Here is a 15,791-nt window from a genome sequence, read left to right on the forward strand (position 1 = left end):
ATGTGCACAACTTTACTTCATGTAACTTTTTTCTTCTACTTTCCATTCTTGCTAAGTTTGAACTTCATAGTGGCTTACTACTCCCAGTTGTATTCAGATGATTTCTTGATTTCTTTATTATTGTAGTTAGTAGTAGTATTTTCTGTGTCATGTTTTAACTAGTCTTGGAGTATCACGTTCAATGTTTGTGTTAAGATTCATAGTAATTTTCCTTAGAAAGGACTGAGTATGTCTGCAGTGCTTTGGCTGGGTAAACCTCCTAGCCTGATGCATCCAAATGAGGACCCAATTAAATATGCCTCAGCTAGGAATGCCAGGCACCTGGCTGTCCAGGAGGTAATGCTGTGTTGCTCCTTTTCTTACAGCTGAGAATCATATCTGGGTGGGGAAATATTCCATTGCTCCACTCTTGTTCAAGCTGCAAGTGCTAGAAGCTAACCTGCTTGAATTTGCACTGCAGGAGGAAAGAAATACATTGTAATGCATTTGTTTCAGTCAGCTCTTTTTTGACATCCCAAAGAGTTTCTTGGCATAAATAAAAATTTTTAAAGGCAGCAGTACAGTAGGGTTCAGGTTGAGGGCTTTGAATGATTTATGAGCAAGGACTCTAATAGGGAAGAAGAATGGGCTTACAAAGCAGCGTTAATACACCTTAGGTAGTGAAGCAGTAGACAGCTTGACTTGATAAGCAAGGATGATCCTGATTCAAAGCATCCCAAAACAAAATATAAGCAGGTGTTAATGCCATACTGTGTGCCAAGTGCTGTTTTTAACATAAAAAGCAGTTGGCTTTAGAATCTAGCACAAAGAAGTGATGATGTTCCAAAAGCCAGGAAGCAAATCTTTCCCAGCGAAATCCACATGCAAATATAAATATAGAAGTTGAAATTTTGGCCTCTCTCAACTTGGTGGCAAAATTCCCTGCAGTTTTCCCATGTAAGACTCAGGCTAATAATTTCAGCTGTATAGGACAGGTGATGCAGAAAAAGTGTAAATACATGTACTCTAACTTTTAGATCATGCATTTCATTTGAATGTAGTTTTCTTCCATATTATTCTTTCCATTATCACTCTTGTCCGTTGTCCATAATGCCTTTCTTTAAGGACAGTATTATTAACATAAAACCTTAGTCTAGTAAGAGGCTAATTACCTGTGATTTCAGTAAGTACACTGAAATACACACGTATTTTTAATTTTTTTACACCGAACTATTATTAATTTATTATTTTTTAAAAAATTTACTTTTACAATAATTGTATTTTTACACCACGTACTAGCTTTTACCACCCACACTTCAAGAGTTGGACTCAATGATCCTTGTGGGTCCCTTTCCATTCATTCTATTCTGTGATTCTAAAACAAAGCTTTGATGCCCTTGGCAAAGCATGAGAGCCATGTTGGGAGCAGCAGGTGGCAGTGCTGTCTCTGCTCTCTGTTTTTAAAGCACTGCAGTACCACAGCTGGAAGAAGCCATTTCGTGAAGAATGTTTGATAATTCAGGTTCCTGCAAACAGAGGCACTCCTGCTTATGGGCAGTAGGCCAACTAGCCTCATCAGGGTGGTGTGAACTTACCCTCCAGACTCTTTTTCCATGTGAAATTCCTCCAAGTCATATATATACCATTTGCTCCAGTGCATGTAGCCAGAAGTATAGTATAGGTATATAGCAAGCAGTACAAGTGACTTTTCAATGCTTTTATTTTTAACACAAATTTATTTACGTGAAAGTGATTGAAGGGTATATCTTTACTGATTTTGTTGGCATATTCACTGGCAGGCACAGTTGCCACCTAGCCCTTCTAAAGGTTCTCTGCAGTAAATAGAGTAGCAGTGTCAAAGACTGGAGCAAACACTACTATTGCAGTAAGGCTTCAGCACATAACTAGAAGTCCATCAGGAAGCCAGTAGATAGGACACCAGGCCATGCCTACGTCTGCAAACTCTGCTTGCAGTCCATGGATCTGAGGTCATGTGAGACTGGCTGGCTTGTGCCAATGTGATAGAGGCTCAGGAGTAGGTTATCTTGCCGACAGAGCCAACTGAAGTGGTCCAAGACCCAAAACACATGATTAAAGTTTAGGCAATGTAGATAACCAGGGGTCCAAAACCAGTGCTCACTAAGTTATGCTCTGCTGTTTATCAGTACAGGTATGCCAAACAGGACATCTGCTGCCTGCAGGGAGCTGGAGCAGGACTGGAGGAGGAGCAGAGACATAGGGACGGACGCTGCCTTAGCTTATTTGAGAGTGATGGGGAAAGGAATGATGTGTTGCAAACACATGATGAGAGTAAGACACAAGACTAGGCTTTTGTGATGAGTGTGATTAAGTGCCATTATCCTTTCTTTTTTTTAATCCTCTTTTCTTCTCCCTGTATTTTGAACAACCAAGACAAAAGCAGAACCAATAAAAATAAGAAATGTCATCTGTGAGGTCTCTGTTATCCCAAGAGGACTCACATAAAGGATGAATTAGGCCTCTGGAGTTCACAGGAAATAATATAAAAGGCACAACTATAAACTGAGAAAATAAGTGAAGTTGGTTTTTTTTTTTTTGAAAGAATGAGATGTGAATCACTGAGGTCAACAGCTTCAAGACATGTTTAACTAGATGTCTGCATAATCACCAAAGTATTTCTGTCAGCTTCATTATTACATAAATATGGATCTGGTTTCATCTTTAATTTGAACTCCTCAAACAGGACATCTGAGTTATCTGATGGGCAGTATATCTGATGTACTGTCAACAAAATAAAGAAAATCCTTGGCCTTTTAATATTACACCCTGAAAAGACATACCAGTCAAACTGGAAGTTCCCCTCTGAGATTAATTCTAAAATTTATTCCTGTTAGTAAGGATGTCTTATGAAATACTTTTTTCAGAAGGGATTTGGAGAAGAAATGGTGTTTTGGTGAATCAGCTGAGGAAGTCATTCCTTTGTGAGGACATATGGAAGTGGGAGAAGGAAATGAGCAGAAGATGTTGACCCAAGGATCACTGCCAGGACTGAGAAAGGGGAGGTTATTTGTGCATCATCCTGCTTTGGACTCAGATGGGCTGCATCTGGTAATGGGATAAACTGACAGTATCAGCACAGATCAGCATTAAGTGAGGGAAATTAAATTAAGTGAACACGCACACGCAGAGGCCTGGAGAAATTGCAGATCCATCTTCAGATTTTTTTTTAGTATTTTCAGAGTATAACAGAATACTTAAGGTTGGAAAAGACCTCTAAGATCATTGAGTCCAATTGTTAACAAGATTTTGTTCTTTCCTATTCCATGTGTTAATTATTACTACCCTTATTATATTCCTTACTTGCAACAGTGTATTACACTGCTGAATCAGGATCACAATGGCTTTAAAAATGTGTGACTAAAAAAAAAAATTCAGAAAAAAAAAATACGTAAAGCTCAGCGGAGAGAAATACGGGAGAGTCCCTTCTGAAGTAGAGGAACTATTTATTTTATGATGTGCCTGCAAACTGCCGCATTCTCACAGGCACATGGAAAGAAGAAGCTAATGTTAAAGGGCAGACTGAGGAACAAGTCAAAAAATAAACTATGGTACATGTCACAAGAGGTTGTCAGTGCAGCCTTCTGACTAGTTAGCTCACAGAGGCAGCGCGGTCTTTTGATGCTTCCTCTCCCTCTTTAATCAGTCCCTTTAGAACAAGTAGATCTTAGCTTCAAAGGCAGCAGGGCTTGTCAAAGAAGAAAGCTGCCCACTCCTCAAACCGTGGATGGCAGCTTTATGTCCCACAGTGGTGGTTCCCATGGGAGACTGCACAGCACTGGCAGGGTGGGCGTGATTACAAAGCACCTCCTGTGCTCAGATGTCTTTGAAGGGCTTATGGGCTCTCCTTGTATTAATATCGATCCTCTCCATTTGACAGGATTTCCAAAGGCAGGAAAAGATACTCTCTGAAGCATACTTCTTAGCTTGATCCCTCACTGTAAAGTCTAGATGAATCCACAGGCTTGCTGCATTTGAACTAGTTTTGTCTAGTTCTTTAGATAATAAGGTTTTCTTAATTAAAGTGATTGACATATTTTCTTAATAAATGCCTGTAATTTTTCTTTTTCTATTCTATCTACAAGACTTTTCCCAGAACTTACCTGCAGTAAAGTGAGTAGGGAGTTTTGTATAGGAAAGCTAAGAAAGCTGCAATGTTTAGTTTGTCCACAAAACACTTTGTTAGAGAACATCATTAATAATGACATTTGTTGACTGGGGAGAGAGAAGGTTAGGTGAATTTCAGTATGTTCCAAATCCAATTTATTGATTCTGCAGCCTGTCATTTCTGGAAAAGTTCCCCTCCCCCCCCCCAAAAAAAATCCTTAAAGCAGCACATCTTGTTTCTTCTTTTTAACTCCAATTTTCCAATTTCACACGACTGCAATTTAAATGTGAACATCACTTATATTTCAACAAAAATTTGTTGTTTGTTATACTTTTCTTCTGATATATTACAGAAATTGTATATCTCAGTGTACCTACTTCCCAGTTGGTAACTCTCCTGGATTTCCATCGTGCTTCAGCAACTACTTGCAAGTGCTGCAATCCCATTTGCAGTCTGAATTATAAGCCTGTGAATCACCTCTGATGTATGACTTATAGGCTTATTTTCACAGTGTATTTAGAGACCAGCTATGCCAATCTAAGAAGTTTTCCAGAATGCAAAGCAGATCATGAGTGGTGTGTCTGATAACACGTCCATGAACAATGTGTTCACAGATGCTTCTCTGGTCTTCAACAAAATATGTGTCAAACAGCAGTATTAGAATCTGACACTATTCTTGTTAAAGCCATACTTCCATGCAGTATTGAGTTCAGTTAGAGCTAACTCAGGCAGGATAGGTGAACTTGGTAAATCATGAAGTCAGAAAAAAGGAGGGATGGAATTAATCCCAAGAGACCATCCTCCAATCCGTGTCTGCACTGAGGCAGGATAAGAAATCTTGGACTAATTCTGGCAGACATCAGTGTAATACACTGGTAATGATTCCAGTGAAGGAAATTCCACAATATGCTTATGTACAATATTTTAATATTTCAGTACCCTTCCTGTCACAAAGAGTTTTTATCACATAAACCAAGAATTTTGGATAAATACTTGCCAGATTCCCTTTTTGTTTTCTTTCTAAACAGATACAGCAAAGTTGCTCAACACCCTCTACTTCAAAAATATATAGATTTTATATCTGTATCATGCATGGAAATACACTTCCACATTAAAGCTAAGCCAATCTGAAGGTCAGCTGCTGCCAAAATGAACCACCCTATATTTTTCCCTATTTTTTCCCATCCCTTATGAGATTGTGATGAACCAGATCAGAGGATAAAGTGAGAAGCATTCAAATAAATAATACAATTAGTTTTCTGCTGATTTAGTTGATTGGACCAAGCCCTAGGGAGAGCATCAGACAAGCACCAGTGGTTGGACTGGCTTAGCTGTGATATGGAATGGAGTAACTTCTCTTTTCTAGGCTAAATAAACCTCCTTGCACCTCTTTCACTGGCCATGCTTTCTAAGCTTGTTATTGTTCTTAGGATCCCCTGAATCCTCTCCAGTTTTTCTGTATCTTTTTCATACATGTTATATTTAATATGTTTCTGTATCCAAAGAATGTTAAAATGTATGATTCAGTTATGAGTGAACATTCCAACAGAAGAGTAAAAAAGATTAGTTGTTGCTGATATGCTCTTCTGCCTGTTTTTCCATGCCTAATTTGTGTGTGCCATTTCTGTGACTTTGCCTACCTATGTAATAATTATGCTTACACGGTGGATGGATAAACACAAGTGTGTCACTCTGTACTGAGCTTTTTCAGTTTAAGGAAGGTCATCCCAAGCTGCACCCTTCCCTGCGTGGTCACTGCTCATGTGGCCATCTCATCATGTTTAATTTTAACTTAAGACATCATCTAAATTTCAGAAGAACCTCAGATAAGAGTTTCTTTAGGTGGAGAAGATAACTTCCCTTAAGTTTCCTTCAGTTTTTCCCTGTGCATACACTGACCTACATTGAGAGTAGGCACATGACAGATTCTCAGTCAGTCTTTCATGTAATTGGAACTCTTTGGGGGTTAATGGCTTCATGCAACTATAATTTCATGGCACTCTAAAGGAATAAGATGTTAAGATTTGCTGTATTCTGTCTTATATATTTATAAATAATTTATATTTCCCAGTATGGATTAATTCCTGATTTATATTCATATATTTCTCTCCACACATGATCTAGAGTCTTGAAGCTTTTGTTTTTTGCTTTTAAAGCCATCACCACCTGAAACCCTGTAGTCAACTGAAAATTTAAGTTTTTACTATAGTAGTTTCTCACTCTTATCTCTGTAAAAATGTGGAAAATGGGAAGCCCAAGGATACAGAAACAGCTAAGCTAAAGCAATAAAAGCCCCAAATATATGCAGTCTTTTAAATCCCATCAATTGTTAACAAGTGTGAGTTGGTGCTAGGGTGCCTGCTGTGGATGAAACCCATGCTGTAGAGAAGAGTGCACCAATGATGGCTCTATCATTGACTCATATCCCACCACAGACTGCAGTAACCTGTGTATTGCTCTGTGTAAACAGATCCTGTCTGAGACAGCTTGTTCGAAAACATTCAGAAATGCCTGATCTGAAAGTAAGGATTGCTGGGCTTTCTGGTTCTTCCTGTGAAAGCTCTCATGGGGGTCTCAGAGTACAGGAACAAGAGAAGCCTATGGGCAGGCTCTGGATACTCAGAGACAATGTGGATGATGGGGACCTTTGGGCCAGGTCTCTCCACTACAGGCTTCTTTGTGGTGTAATTACATGGAGGAAGGAACCCCACCCACCTTTGTATGCTGCCTACCCTCTTGTGAGAACCTAGTGAGCTTTTGAAGCCCATCTTTCCATGTCTTTACAGGAATTTCTCAGGGACTGACTGCACTTTGACTCAGACCAGAAGCAGATTCTCCAATTCAGCTTCCTCCCTCAATATTGCACTTTTTTTCTCGAATGTGCATGCAGCTCCAGGTCCTCTGCCAGAAGCACCCACCCTAATGGAGATTATTCAGGCTGATGACTAGTGGGAGAGGAGAAAGAGGAGGGCTCACTGCTTTCCAAGTGCCACTCCAACATCCAACACTAATGCCAGCCCCATCATGTTCTCATTCCAGCAAGCACCACACACAGTGTGACCAAAGATCACCATTTTCCAGCATCAGTGTGGCATCCATGCTTAGGAAATAAACTGGAGTGGACTTTTTTTATAAAGTTCTGGAAAATTGGCACCCTGCACTCTTTTCAGGCGAGATGTTCTCCTAGCTGACCTGTGAGAATACAAGAGTAAGGAAGGGTGGCCATAGACCTACCAATATTAGTCACTTGGAGTCAGTGAGCAAGCTCACCCCAGGTCTGACTCTATCTGGAAGCAGCATCACATTAAATCATACTGCATTCCATACAATAGCTATGAATAGATATTTTCCTCCCTTCCTTAGCCATGGTTTCTTTCCCACCTTTCCCATGAACACATGGAGAGTATGCAGAAGTTTGGCAAGAAGCCCTTTCTTCTTCTTCCATGCCCTTGAATATTTCCCCTTTGCTGACATACAGTCTCAGGGAAGGCTCTACAGCACATGTCCTCCTGGGACACAGGAATGAAAACTCAGTTTGGATGCATGATGCAAAATTGCAAATTTTGGAGCAGCTGCCTTAACAGGTGCCAACTAGCAAAGGTATGTGTACCTATAGGAAAAGACTGGGGGTACCGTCAATGTGTGAGAACAGTCTGATCCTAGGAAGGAATTATGTACTTGGGATTGTTGGTTTGATTTAGGGTTTTTCTTCTCAGCCACATCTTAAGAGCAGCCATCAACCTGCTCCAGATGTGCCAAACATCTGGACACAGCACCCATGGGTATTTTGAATTGCTCTCTGCTGTGCAGAGGAGCAGGAAGAAGCAAGCCAAAAGCTGCCAGCAAGGAAAATAAGGGCAGACAAAAAGTCATGTAATCCTGGCTCAGGGAGACGTGCCGAGCAGCCTGTGTTGGTGCCTGCCAAGGGTCAGCATGCACCAAATGATCAGAAAACACAAGAGGACTATGGCACAGGGTGTGGACCTTACTGCGAGCCAAACTTGGTACTGATTTAGGCTCTGTTGCAGAGGCTCTCTGGAATGGCTGGTTACTCCTCTGTCAAACAGCTCTGTGCACATTGCCTGCACTCCAGTATACCAGCTCCTTCTAAAACACTGAACAGCTGGAGCAGCCGCCTTTCATTTCGTGGAGGTAAGTTAGGGAGAGGGGCCTCTCCTGTCCCAGCCTGCTGCTGCTGAGGGAGGCATGGAAGTTAGCACTAATTCTCCCTTCCCAGACAGAAGGGATTTCTTAGCTTCTCAGCAACACAGGAAAATTCAGTGTTGCTGGAAAGCATGTTTCTGGGACCTGGGAAAAGGAGACCTGGGAGGAATCAGGGGACCTTAGAAGATAGGAATATATAAGGACTTGGAGTCTCTTTCTTCCCCTTCTTCTTTTCCTTTCTTTATCTTCTTTCCTTTCCCTGTCCCACAAAAATGTGCTTTTCCAGCATCCTTGTGAGACATGTTATGTTTTATTTTCATAGTCATATATCTTCTCTTTTCTCTCCTCCTTCACTGTTGCCATATACCTTCACTAATTGATTTTGACTGGAGATGCTTCCCAAATTTGCATGGAGTAGAAAAGCATGGGGAAATATGCCTGGCCCTTGTTATCACAGGAAGGAATGGGGCAACGCAGGGCTGGCCTGGTCTGGGAAGTGTGGAGGGTGTCCTGTTGCCAAGGGTAGTAAGGCGAGATAGCAGGAAGCTGTGGGGAAAATCTACTTCTCAGCATCAGCCACCCTGTTCCTCCTTAGGAACCCTTCCTCTGGGAGCAGCAGCTGCAGGAGAATGCAGAAGCACAAAGAAGAGATGGGTGGATCAATCTAAAAACCACACAGCTTTATTTTTTCTTTCACAGGCAGCACAGGCAGCAAACAGCCTCCTAAAAGCTGCCACCCAAGGCAGCTGCCCATTTTTTCTTACTCAGTGAAACAACATTGCATTGGCCCTACTCTGTGGATTGCTGGTTGCGTGGTAGTTTCACCCCACTGCAATTGTGCTGGCATTTTAGGATGTGCCATAACATTTCAGTATTCTTTCATGTGAGATTCATTTAATCAGTTGGGGGAAAAAAAGTGTACCTCCTCTGTCTTTGGACTCCCCCACTCCCTCTTGAGTTAAACAAGATACCAGACCCAATCAAGGAAAGAATGAAGGAAAATAAATCTCTAAAGAAAACACAGGCTTCAAAACAAACTTCAAAACTGCCCAATTTGATAAAAAATGGAAATAGTCAGATGGCAGAAGTGGAAAAATTCTTCTAATTGTGGAAAGGAGAAATAAGAATGGTTTATTTCCTTGTTATATAAACCCCAAAGTCATAGTGCTGGCATTGTACCATGCAAATCAGTTACCCAAGTCAGGAAGATCAGCTGTGTGAGTTGGTAGTACCACTAACACCATCTATTCTCACTGAATATGACCTTTTTAAAAAAATAATGCAAGACTCAAACATCATATTATTTTACTTACAGTTAACTCTATTGTTCCTGCAACATCCAAGGCCACACAAGGAGGGACATCTTCCAACTACTGCAGGGAGAGAAAAGGTAAATAAAATACTGTCTACTACATCTGGAAGTAGGTTTCATTTTTAGGTGAATTGTTTTAAAGCCTGCCAATACTGAAGAGTCAACATGGGTGATCATTACTATCATTTTGTGAAAGTAGTTATTTTTCTTGATTTGTAATTCTTCCTGCATCTGGTTGAATCTTCTGTGCTGAAGATGAGTAATCATAGGGAAAAATAGTGTCATTATAAATTCTAAACCACAAAATTCTTCAAATGCTACTTATGTAAAAAGGACCAATTTAAATCAAATCATTAGCTTCTGCTTAGATGTTCAATTAGAAGTGTAATAATATAAATGTTTTATGTATTCACAGCTCTTGTCTTCAAATTTAACCTTTCTTCCATTTGTGCTGTTATTTCTCCCTTTCATAAATGTTGGTGTAATTAAGCCCATTTTCTCTTTAGAGGTGAATATACAATCACAGTTAAAAATTCCTCAGTATGTTTTACAGCCTGAAACTTGTAATACTCAATCTCACAGCTAATAACTACCTTGACATGTTTTATAATTGCTCTGTAAATCAGAGACTGCTGCATTTAAAGTGTAATTTTAGGCTGTTTTGCAATATTCTTTGGCACTTTTGAAATATATCAGGGTGGAAAACGCATGATCTAGCTAGGTACAACCACAGATGAAGGAAAATAGTCTTCTCCAGTTGCTGGAGTGCTCCAAAAGAGATGCTCAAGAGCAGCAATGTGTGTCCCTGATAGGATACCTAGGCTGCCTCAGTGACTCAATGAGGCTCGTTGTCTTGAGCATGTGTTGCTATCCAGCAATCAAGAAGAGGGGGAAAAATCAACCCATGGCACAAGCTTGCAGAATAAGCAGTCCATTACTCTGTGGCTTTTGTAATGGGATTTATTGTTGAAATCATTCTAGGGTGATTATGGCTGGGAGGGACTAAGCCCAGAGCAGGTGAGAAAACGTCTGCAGTGAAAGTGGGAGGAATGATTCTCACACAGCGTCTCCAAGTACCTTTCTCGAGTCTTCTGCAGTTGCTGACAGGTAAATTATGGAAACCAACAAAATTAGGTGATTTTTTTTTTCTCCCAACACCTTCTTTTCTTTCAAGAATGTTGCTTTATTATTCATTCTGGTTTTACTGTATATGCTTTAGGTGTTACTTTAGCTCTTCCTGTGCATACAGAAGTTTGAAATGGAGTCTTTGAAAATTTCCTAGGGGTTCCAAATCCTGGAGTAATAGTTTAGATGCAGAGAGGCTCTTTTATCCCTTAGTTAATGGTTAAGCTTGTTGTCTACTATGTCTTAGTACCATATCTCCACACTGGACCACCTCTGCAGCCTTGCTGGGACTGAATATGGCCTCATATCTGGGCTTGCTCTGAAATGATCAGGAAGATGATTTTTCTGGGTACCTTTCCCTGTACAATGCAGCAGCCCAGCACAGTGACTAATGCCTCATTTGCACCACTGGAGTTCCACTGGTAATTAATTAAAATTTCCACATCCCTCACATGTGCTCTCGCTAATTTGTTTTCCACTAATCAAACTCTGAAATTATGCTAGTCAAGTTTTATCATCTCCCCAAATAGCGCAAGTCTTATGATGACATCTGGCTACATTTTGGCCATATAATATAGACATCGTGGCTGCTCCTTGATTAAGAGAGCAATGTGTGCTACAGGCTGCCACAATCTGCCAAAAACATCACCAAGGAGAAGTTATGGCAAAGTCTGTGCACATAAAGAAAACCTGTGTGATCTCCCACACCCACTGCTATTATTCATACTGGAAGTCATGCCAAATAGGAACCTTACAGCCACCTGCCACTAGTCCAGGTAACCTTATTTCTTCAGAAAATAGAGTAGGAAGCTACAGTGAGATGAAGAAAATCTTTGGGAACATGTCTGTGAGGCATCCCAGGGAGGAGTGGTGGTACCCTGGGGTATAGAGATGGTTTACAGGTTACTGAGGCTGGCTGTGTCACCTTCCTCTGCATCTCCTCCTCCTGAACTGTGAACCTGAGGAAGCCTAGTATGGTGTAGCCCCTTCCACTGCCAGTATCTGAGTGCTGACACCAGTAAAACAGGTAAAGGCTATAGTGTTGGTGAGAGCTAAAATTTGCACTGGGTCAACAGGAATTTCATGGAACTGTGGTGTCTTCCTACTTTGTTATAGATCAGGCCTCTTCACACTACTCCATAAATGATGTTGAAACTGCAATAATCATTCAGCAACATGACCTTTGGCTTCAAACATGCTTTTGCTACTAGTGGAGCAACTTGAACCATGTTCATAGTATGTTTCTATGGAAATGATTAATCTTTCTTGAATGCAATCCTATGGGAATATCCCAGTTATACCTTATCTTACAGATCATTTAAGCAAACAGGCATCTACATTATAAGTTTAAATGAACACTGAGGTCTTACCTTTGGGAATAGAACTGCTAATTTAGTAAAGCAAGAAGGACAGTGTAATGTTGACCTGGTGCATTGACTTGTAGCAACCTTTACCAGAATATGGCTGGGCACTTTCAAGATTTGCTGTGGGGAAATTGAAAAAAGGAAACAAGAGTGATGTTAGCTTCTCAGAGATTGCACTGCCATTGTCACCAGTTGTGCAAGTAGGTAAATAAGAGAACTTCTATAGGCTAGAAATTTCTAGAATGATTTCATAGTGCAATCATTGATTATTACATTTGCTGTGTGTTATTGCTGTCTGGTTCAGTAACTGTTGTTGGGATGAATGTGGGAAGGTAGGCTTGAGGAAAAAGAGGCACAGGAGACTATAACAATAGTGGTCCAGAACTACAGGATCCCAAGATTTATGGCTGTAGGGCTGGTAACCACCTATTAGAGACCATTTGCTAAGATTCTCACATTTTTACTGTACTTCAAATATCCCAATAGAGGGAAAAGGAGCAGGTCCTGCACTTAAAAGTTGTTTCCAGATCCCCAGCAACATCAGAATCTAAACAGAGCATATTGGCACCTGCCTCCTGTTTTCTCATCTTAGCACAAGCCATGAACAAAGTTACTTAAAAGCTGGCATAGAGAAAAGGAAGCCTGGACTCTGTATTTTGTCTTAACTTTTTGTATGTCTTTAGAACAAAAGGAGCATAAGGCTAGGGCCAAAATTGCTTTCAATTGCAAACATACAGCTTGCAGGTGTGGGCAGAATTTAGCCTAAAATAACTAGAGGAAAAAGAAGGAAAAAAGCAGTTTGAAAATGTGATGTCAGCAGGCGAAAACAGACTCTGTGGGGCACTGGTTTTCTGAAGTCTTGTTCTGTAATCAGAACACAGCTCATTACTGTAGATGCACACAATGTTGCAAATGGCATTTGGATGAACATATTTTGTCTTTCCACCATGCTCACTAGTTATCAAATTGTCTGCCCAAATTGCTGGACCATGCATATTGTGTCAAAGAAGAGGAAAGCAGCAGGTTCCCTTTGTCAGGGTGGACAGCCTGTACCAAAATCTCAGTCACTGATTTTCAGCCTTCTTCTGTTTAGACCCCTAGGAATTCTCCTGTGGAGGTACAGGACTTTGTATAGATGCCTCTTCCCCCTGCAGTGATAATCGTATTGCTTTCTTTCCCCCCACAGTCTACAGTGACTACAGTGTACACCTGACTCCAAAATCTGCGGACCACAGTTTGGAAATTGGTCTCCCAAGGAATTATGCACATTTACAGTTTCACTTCATTCTTTTTTTAACCAAAACTCACTTTTTCTAATATCTCAGTTCAGTCCTTAAATAGCATTATTATTGTAATGCATGGACAATCCATCCTGCAATCAAGGAGGAAGTGACCGCATATCTGAGATCAGCACAGATCACACATCACATTGCAAGGCATATCACAAGTTCTGACTCCCATCTGAATTCACTTTGTAGTCTCATCATGGGATTAAAAGCAGCTGGATCTCTCTCTCACTTGAGGAGGAGGAAGAAATGAGAAATGGAATGGGATTATTATATCCCAAAGGTAAAGGAAAAAGATGACTGAAAAAGGACTGACTTTAGAGTCTTAATATCTTTTAGTGGTCAAACACTGGCACAGGTTTCTCAGAGAGGCTGTGGACTCTCTGTCCTCAGAGATATTCAAAACTCAACTGGACACAGAGCTAGACAGTCTGCTCTGGGTGGCCTTGTTAGAGCAGTCAAGTTGGACAAGATGACCTCCGAGGATCCCTTCCAATTGCAGCCGGTCTGTGGTTCTGGAATTTAAATATTTTCTTCCATTTCTCTGGAGGGAAGAATGAGCTGAAAGAACAAAAGTAAAAGTTAGCAAAATCTTTCCCTTTTGCAGTCCAATAGCATTGACTTCTATCAACCTTTGAACCATTGCCAACCTTACCAGTGTAAGCACTCCCGTTATGTGGGCTGGATTTTATCAGCACCAAAGGTAACTTTTCAGCACATCCAGGCTACCTCTGAGATTTTCCTCAGTGTGGAAATACGTGGGGCAAGGAAGAAGAACTGATTTGCATTCTGGTTCTCCCTCCCCATGGGGTCAGGATTTGGCCAAAGCACACATTTCACCCAGGAACTAGGAAAAGTGCTGGGATGTTTTACGTAGATGCAAGTTATGCATGCATGAGTGAGGAAACTGTGGCATATTCATAGAGAAATGTGTGTGGGAATAGGTTTAGTAGCCACGCTGAACAGCTGCTCATATTTAAAAGAAAGACAGGACAAGGGTTTAAATGGAAACCTGCACATAATGCAGGTTATCCTGTACAAAATTCTATATGTGTTTGTAGGGCTGAGTTTTAGGCATCTGGGCCTCAGGCTCTTTGTCTATATTCATAATCTAACTCATTACTGCTTCTATAATTTAAGGCACTGTGTTACCCAGTGCAATTTTCAGCATCAAGTTAAGCACCCGAAGATAACAACCAAAAGCAAAACTGGCTAAAAGCTCAGGCAAAATAGGCAAATGTCTGGATTAGTGCTTGCTGGAGAATAATTGACCCCCTCTTCTCTCTTTTTACCTATCTGTGCCCTCCTAAAATTTCACAGCATACTGCTAGCCCTATTCCTCTTTCCCTCTGCTTGTGCTGCTAGATTTAATTTTGCATTTCCAAGGGAACGAAATTCAGTCATGCCTGACAGCTGACAATCAGTGAGCTAGATCTGGAGACAGGCTGGACCAGCTCAGAAAGGAGTGTGCTCAGCATCCGTGCTGGTGTCATGGAGGAACTCTGTTTCCAGGGAGAGGTGAGGGGAACGGACACAGCCTGAACAAGGACCTTGCAGTAGAGGTTAGAACCACTCAAATCAATGCTTAACTTCACATGTAGACCCATGCTGTTCTCCACCTGGAAGAACTCAGGAGTTATGTAAGTCTTTACAAAATTATTTGAAGCTATTCTGAGTAAAGGGCCGAGGTTCCTAGCATAAGTTTTAGGCAGCACTTAAACCCGGGAGTGCAAGGTTGCAAGCCCAAGAAGACTTGATACTTTGTTGAGTAATCCAGGTTGTTCCCACACTTCAGACAGACATTACTTAGTTGCTTTAGAATTATTCTATGGCCCCTAGTTATACTCCTCTGGGGGTCTACTCCATTCCTGATGGGATGGGCAGAGATTTCTCACTCACAACCTAACTAACACAAAGCTAACATTCACGCTGTTAAAACACTACTTAAGTGCCAAGAGCTGCCTTAATCCAAATTATGGTCTGAAATTCTTAAGGTATATATTTCCCAACTCTGAATTGTATGTATTGTAGAGACATACAGCAAAAGAAGAAAAAAATAAAACAAACTAACAACAGGTTTTTTTAAGCTAAAACAGCCTCTGCCATCCTGTAGTCTAGTATTGGGATGATTGCTTTCCCAACCAGTAGAGTTATCCATGGATTATTGTGGTTCCACACACCTCACCATGCTACCAAACATAAGACACTTGAATTAATATATTAGTTTCTACCTGGTAATGAAGTATTGCATATATCAATTACACAACATGAGAACATGACTGCCTAAGTCCTATCTCACAAGTCCCCATGGTTTATGGTACAATTAGTCAGAGGAAAGTTGAAAGTGAAGAAAAAAAATTCCAGGCAGAGGAGGAAATGGACAAGACAAGTTGAGCAAGAAAAAAGGCCTAATATTT

This window comes from Manacus vitellinus, unplaced genomic scaffold, assembly GCF_001715985.3.
Source record: "Manacus vitellinus isolate BGI_N305 unplaced genomic scaffold, ASM171598v3 scaffold_2_pilon, whole genome shotgun sequence".
NCBI lineage: Eukaryota > Metazoa > Chordata > Aves > Passeriformes > Pipridae > Manacus > Manacus vitellinus.